General features: G+C 36.9%; 1 protein-coding gene and 1 pseudogene across 6 annotated transcripts in view; both read left to right on the top strand.

Moving 5' to 3' along the window:
- Window positions 1-7643, top strand: part of TRIM54 (tripartite motif containing 54) — a 42147-nt gene that overhangs the window by 9424 nt on the left and 25080 nt on the right. The gene's annotated exons all lie outside the window — the stretch shown is intronic.
- LOC138149262 (proteasome subunit beta type-7 pseudogene) lies at window positions 891-1820 on the top strand (annotated as a pseudogene).

Below are 7643 nucleotides of genomic sequence, written 5' to 3' on the forward strand. Positions count from 1 at the left end.
TCTCTCTCTCTCTCTCTCTCTCTCTCTCTCTCTCTCTCTCTTTCTCTTTCTTTCTTTCTTTCTTTCTTTCTTTCTTTCTTTCTTTCTTCCTTTCTCTAGAATTTTCTTCCACAAATGACTAATATGGAAAAATGTTTTACATGATTGCACATGTATAATCTATATCAGATTGCTTACCATCTCAGGGAGAGGGGAGAAAAGAAGTGAAAGAATTTGGAACTAAAATTTTTTTTAAATGAATGTTGAAAATTGTTTTTGCATGTAATTGGGGGAAAATAAAACATTATTTTTAAAAAGTTACTGATATTTTTGTTTTAACATCACCTAAATTTTCCCCGGTATCTTTCCCCCTCAGACAACCATCCTATATAACAAAGAATTTTTTTTAACTTTTTTTCTTTGGAGGGGGAAAGGCAGGGCAATTGGGGTTAAGTGACTTGCCCAAGGTCACACAGCTAGTAAGTGTTAAGTGTCTGAGGCCGGATTTGAACTCAGATCCTCCTGACTCCAGTGCCAGTGCTCTAGTCACTGTGCCACCTAGCCGCCCCTAACAAAGAATTTTTTAAAAAGAAGAGAAAAAAATCAGCAAAACCCATCAATACATAAAAAATCTCTGCAATGATAATATTCTACATACATGAACTCCACCTCCAACCTCAACAAGTGAATTATGGGGAGATATCTTCTCATATATCTTTTGGGGTCATGCTCTTTGTAATTTTACAGCATACACTTCCTTTTATAAAATAAATTTTTATTTGCATTTTTGTGTTTATATTACCTAAATTTCCCACTATATCTTTTCCCAACCATGTCCCCTTCCCAGAGAGTCCTCCCACACAACAAAGCATATTTTTAAAAGAAAGCCAGTAAATGCTCCCCAGGGAAAGATGGTGGCCATCTCTGTAGGCCAGGCTCTGGCTGGTGGTTTCTCTTTTGATAACTGTTGCAGAAACGTCATCCTTGAAACTGTTTGCGAAAAAGGTCTATAAACTTCCAAGAGCTTGGAAAACAGGCACTGCCATTTCTGGAGTGCTATATATGAATGGCATAGTTCTTGGGGCAGATACAAGAGCAGCAGAAGGAATGGTTGTTGCTGACAAGAACTGTTCAAAAATATGTTTCATATCTCCTAATATTTATCACTGTGGTGCTGGGACTGCAGCGGACACTGACATGACAACTCAGCTGATCTCTTCCAATCTGGAGTTCCATTCCCTTTCTACTGGATGTCTACCCAGAGTTGTTTCAGCTAATCAAATGCTTAAACAGATACTTTTTTAGTTATCAAGGTTCTATTGGTTCAACCTTGGTTTTAGGAGGAGTAGATGTTATATACCCTCATGGATCAACTGACAAATTGCCTTATGTCACCATGGGTTCTGGGTCTTTGGCAGTAATGGCTATATTTGAAGATAAATTTAAACCAGACATGAAGGAGGAAGAAACCAAGAAGCTAGTAGGTGAGGCCATCTCAGCTGGGATCTTCAATGACTTGGGATCTGGGGGCAACATAGATTTCTGTGTTATCAGCAAGTCCAAGTTGGACTTCCTCCATCCATTTGATATTCCCAGCAAGAAGGGAAGCAGGTTTGGTAGGTACAAGTGCGAGAAAGGGACAACTGCTATTCTTACTGAGAAAATCACTTCCCTGGAAATTGAAATGCTGGAGGAAACAGTACAGACAATGGACGCTTCCTAAAAAGGTTTGCTCATTAGTTCTATTGATCAAAAGGTTTGGGGTTGCCCCCAGGTCACCTGGTGTAAGACAAATGCCTCACTAATAAACAAATGGTAACTATGTAAAAAAGAAAAAAAAAGGCAGTGAAAGAGAAAAAAAACAATCAGCAAAATCTATCAAAATACTGAAGAAATTTGAAAATATATGCAATATTCCACACCAAAGGACCTTTATAGAAGTGGGTGGTGGTAGTGCTGTATCTTCTCATATCTCTTCTTGTTCCTTAGGTTTTTGTAGTGTTCACTTCTGATTGTTTTGTAGTTGTTTTTCTCCCCATCTACATTGTTGTAGTCACTTTGTATATTTTTTTTGTCTCTGTTTACTTATTCTGTATCAGTTCATAAATATATACAACATTGTATAAATTGTTTTCTTGGCTCTGCATTCTTCACTCTGCATCAGTTCATGTAAATCTTTCCATTCTTCTCTGTAGTTATATTTGTAATTTTTTAGAGCACAATAATGTTCCATTATATTCACATGCTACAATTTATTTAGCTATTCTCCAATCAATAGGCATCTACTTTGTTCCAGTTTTTTTTTTTTACTATAAAAAATGCTTTTATAGGGGCGGCCAGGTAGCACGGTGAGTAAGAGCACTGGCTCCAGTGTCGGGATGACCTGGAGATCAAATCCCGGGCTCAGACACTTAGTACCCACCCAGAAACACCTGGCCGTGTAACCTTGAGCAAGTTACTTAACCCCAGTTGCTTAGGGGCGGCCAGGTAGCACAGCGAGAGTGTCAGGATGACCTGGATCAAATCCGGGCTCAGATACTCAGCACCACACCCAGAAATAACTGGCCATGTAACCTTGAGCAAGTTACTTAACCCCGATTGCTTAAAAAAAATGCCTTTATAAATATTTTGTAGTATATAGGGACTTTCTATCAATAACCTCTTTGGGGTATATAGTAGAGTCTCTGGGTCAAAGGTATCAACATTTTAGTAACTTTATTTTCATAATACCAAATTGCTTTCTAGAATGATTGTTCTAATTCATAACTCCACCAAAAATGTATTAGTTTGCTTATCTTTCCACAAACCCTCCAACATGTGGCCTAAAAATCTTACCATTACCTGGCAGCTTACCATTACAGTGGTGCAGTGAATAGAACACTGACCCTAGAATCAGGAAAAAATAAGTTCAAATCCAGCCTTAGGCACTTAACACTTACTAGCCAGATGACCTTGGGCAAGTCACATAACCCCAATTGCCCTGCCCTCCCCCCTCCAAAAAAGCAAAAAATAAAAATCTCATCATTAAAATAACTTTTTTAGGTTAAGACATTAAAGTCCCCTACCAAAGTATGAGGATGTTTCCTATGATGACTAGCATATTAATGTGTTATAGAATCATAGACTTTCAGATTTGGAAGGGACCTAAGCAGTGATATCTTCCAACATATACCTGAGAAAGAGTCCTGAATACAACATATCTGACAAGTGGTCATTCAGACTTTGTCTGAAGACCTTCCATGGTGAGTAAACCCATAACCTGCCCCCCCCTCCTCAAAACAGCTCAATTCATCTTCAGATAGCTATAATTTTTAGGAAATTTTTCATTATACCAAGCCTAAATTTTTTTCTTTGTAACTTCTACCCACTGTTCCCTCTGGAGGAAAACAGAAAATATCTATATTGCTCTTGGATATAATAATTTTTCAGAGCTGTTTTTTTTTTAAAGACAGTTATCTTGTCCTCCTTGAGGCTTATCTTCCCCATTTCTTTTTGTTTTTTGAGGGAGGAAGGCAAGGCAATTGGGGTTAAGTGACTTGCTCAAGGTCACACAGGTAGTAAGTGTGTCAAGTGTCTGAGGCCAGATTTGAACTCAGGTCCTCCTGATTCCAAGGCCATGCTTTATTCACTGCGTCACTTAGCTGCCCACCCCTCCCTAATTCAGAACAAAAGGGGGGAAAATCCTATTGTGAGCATGTCTAGTCAAGCAAAAACAAATTCCCATACTGGCTATGCAAAAAAAAAAAAAAGTCTTATTCTGTACTCTGAGTCCTTCACCACTCTATTAGGAGATGCATCACATTTACATCATAAGTCCTCTGGAATTGTGATTGGTCATTACTCTTATCAGAGTTCCCAAAAGTTTTCTGTCTTTATGATATTGTTGTCATTGTATAGCTTGTTCTCCTGATTCTGCTTCCTTCACTTTGTATCATTTCATACAAATCTTTCCAGGTTTACCTGAAACCATCTCCATCATTTTTTTTACATCACAATGGTATTCCACCACATTTATGTACCATAACTTATGCAATCATTAATCAATTGATGGGCACACATTCAGTTTCCAATACTTTGACACAGCTAAAAGAACTACTATAAATATCTTTGTACAGTCTTTTTTTTTCTTTTAAGCAATCAGGGTTAAGTAACTTGCTCAAGGTTACACGGCCAGTTATTTCTGGGTGTGGTGCTAAGTATCTGAGCCCGGATTTGATCCCCAGGTCATCCCAACACTGGAGCCGGTGCTCTTACTTGCTGAGCCACCTGGCCGCCCCCTTTGTACATTCTTAAAGTTAGTTTTGCTTGGGACTACTCCTTCCATTAATCTGATCTCCTACTTATTTCTCTCCCCCATTCTCCTCTTTTTTCTTGTTTTTCTGTTGAGTGAAATGTATTTCAAACTATTCAAACTATGTGTGTGTGTATTCTTTTCTTCTTTGGCAAGTTCAGAAGAGAGTGAGGTTCAAGAGTGACACTCTCCCTTTCCATTTCCTCCTTGTTTATATACACTTCTACTTGCGTAACCTGATTATGTGAAATTATTTATATAATTATTACATGGCAGAACTACTCTCAAGCCCTCTATATAATTAGACACTCTTTCTTCCCTGTGATAATGATTCTAAGAGGTCATTTGTATAATCTCCCCATATTATAATGTAGTTTATCCTTGTTTAAAGTCCTTTATGATTGCTTTCTGATGTTTAACTTCTCGTATTTCTCTTGACTCATGTATTTTTACTTTAAATTTTTATGTAGTTCTTATCTTTTCATCAGGAATGCTTGGAAGTCTTCAGTCTCATTAAAGGTCTATTTTTCGCCTTGTAGGGTTATGCTTAATAAGTTATTGTTGATCATAAGCTTATATCCTTTGTCTTTTAGAGTATCTTATTCTAAGCTCTCTACTCCCTTATAGTAGCTACTAAATCTTTTGTGATAATGTACTGTGGTTCTTTGGTACTTGAATTGTTTCTTTTTGGCTGCTTTTAGTATTTTTTTTCTTTGACTTGGAAGCTCTGGATCTAGAGACTATTATGTTCCTGAGAGTCCTCATTTTGGGGTTTCTTTCAGGAGACAACTTAAATGTCCATTTTGACCCCTCATTCTAAAGTCTAGAATGTTTTCTTTTATTCTTTTTTGAAATATGATGTCAAGGGTCTTTTTTTAGATGGTTAAAAGGTTTTTAAATTATCTCTCCTTGATCTGTTTTCCAGGTGAGTTGTTTTGGCTATGAGTCACCTTACATTTCCTTCTAATTTTTTAAATCTTTTGACTTTGTTTTAATATTTATTGTCATTTTACAGAATTATTCTCTTCTACTTGATTGATTCTAATTTTTCAAGAATTTTGCTGCTTGGGCAAGGTGTTGTAACTCTTATTCCAAGTTGTTAATTGCCTTTTCAATTGTTCTTCCATGGCTTTCATTTCTCTTCCAATTTTTTTCTAAAGTTTTCTTATTTCAGTTGTAACAACATTTTAAACTCTTAAGAATAAAAACCTCTTGCTTTATCTCTTCCAGGAACTTTATTTGAATTTGGGCCCAAGCTGTGCTTTACATTAAATCTTTGCTTGCAGGTGTTTTGAAATCATTCTCTTCTTTGACTTGTGTCTTGAGTATCCTTGTCACCATGATAACTTTTTTGATTGGATTATTTTTTTCCTGATCATTCTTCCAGCCTATTTCCTGACTTTAGATGTTATGTTAGGATTAGATTCTGCATTCTTCTGGAGATTTAAAGCTGACTTTAAATCATCCAGAATCTTGCTATTGCTTTCTTGGAGGTATTGAGTTTTGTTATTTCAGAATCTCAAAATCAGTACAAGTTAGGGACCTGAAAGCTTTCAGTGGTCTCAAAATCATCTGATCTAGGGAAAATCTGTTCTCTGCTTTCCTGGTCTGAGTTCTGCAAATTCCTAATCTGGGTTTGGGTCTAAGCAACACATCTGTGGGCTTGCCCCAGTTTTAATTTCAGTAGATTGTTGTTGGATTCAACTACTATCAGCCAACTGGAAAGCTATGCCGGTTCAGAGTGACAACTATGGGTTCCTGAGCAGGGTGAGTCTAGTGTGTTTTCCATATCAATGTGGACAGAACTTGACTCTATACTTCTATTTTGGTTCTGACTAGACTTGAAGTTTTTCACTTGTCTAGTTGTCCACCTTTGGAAATTATCTAGTTTATTAATGTCATTCTTAAACTATACATAATACTCCAAATGTGGTCTGAAGTAGGGCAAAGTACAGAGGGATTATTGCTTTCTTATTCTTTGGCACTATGCCTCTCTTAACATGGTTCAATATCACATTAGCTTTTATGGCTACCAAACCACTATTGATTTCTGAATTTACAATCCAATTAAACCTTGATATCTTTTTCAGATAAACTGCTATCTAAAAATGTTTCTTCAATATTATACCTATAAAATCAATTTCCCAAGTCCACATGCAAGTATTTATATCTCTATCTCTTGTTCTTAAATTTAATCTCATTAGATTCTGCATAATTTTTCAGATGTTTTCAGTATCTTTTTGGATCCTGACATTCAATGTGTTAGTTATTTCTCCCTGCTTTGTCATCTGCAAATTTGATAAGGTTATTATTTATGTTTTTGTCCACATAACTGATAAAAATGTTGAATAGTACTAGTGCAAATACAAATCCCTAGGGTTCTTTATTGGAGACTTCTTTTCAACTTGATTAATGACCACTAAAATGGAATCATTCAACCAGGTCCAAATCCAACTAATTATACTATTATTACACCCATATTTCTCCATATTTTCCCCAAAAATATCAAAAGATACTTTAGTAAGTGTTTTGATTGATATATATGTATATATACACACATATATGTATATATGCATAGCTATAGCATTCCCCAGATTTATTAGTTTACTAACTCTGTTAAGGAAAGAATTAAAGTTAGTGTGTCATGACTCATTCTTATTGAGGTTCTCCATTACTTCTTGGATAAGGGACACAGAAAAACCACATACCTATATTGTGGAAGTAGGGCCAGACTGAGAGGCTTTATAGTTTCCCCAGACATCATTCTGGCCCTGAGAATATGCCCAGTACTTGATCTCCAGAGTGGAGAACACTTTTTGTGCAGATAAGCATCACCTTGGCTAGGCTTAGCTTGAGCCAAATCTCCTCTGCACATGATGCTTTGCCTAGAGAACCTATTTAAGCCCCAACTTCTTCCCCATATGAGAGAACAAGATCTTAATCCTACAGAAGTATCAACCTGTTTAATATATCAAATTCTAGGTATTAGCCATCACATCCCTGGAGATCAGGACATCCCTGGGACCAGAGGGAACTACTATGACTAAGCTATGACTACTCGAGGCAATCTAGAGACAAACGTCTCTCCATCTCCATATATCCTTCAATATCCTTTCTCCTTTCTTTCTCTTCCTTCCTTCCTTTTCTTTCTTCCTTCCTTTATTCTTTCTCTCCCTTCCTTCCTTCTTTTCTTCCCTCCCTCTCTCCTTTCTCTTTCTTTCTTCCTCCCTTCCTTCCTTCTTTTCTTCCCTCCCTCTCTCCTTTCTCTTTCTTTCTTCCTCCCTTCCTTCCTTCCTTCCTTCCTTCCTTCCTTCCTTCCTTCCTTCCTTCCTTCCTTTCTTTCTCTCTCTCTCTCTCTCTCTCTCTCTCTCTC

Source organism: Petaurus breviceps, unplaced genomic scaffold (genome assembly GCF_028583685.1).
Source record: "Petaurus breviceps papuanus isolate PSGF00001 unplaced genomic scaffold, PetGlider_PUasm1.0 90845, whole genome shotgun sequence".
Lineage (NCBI taxonomy): Eukaryota > Metazoa > Chordata > Mammalia > Diprotodontia > Petauridae > Petaurus > Petaurus breviceps.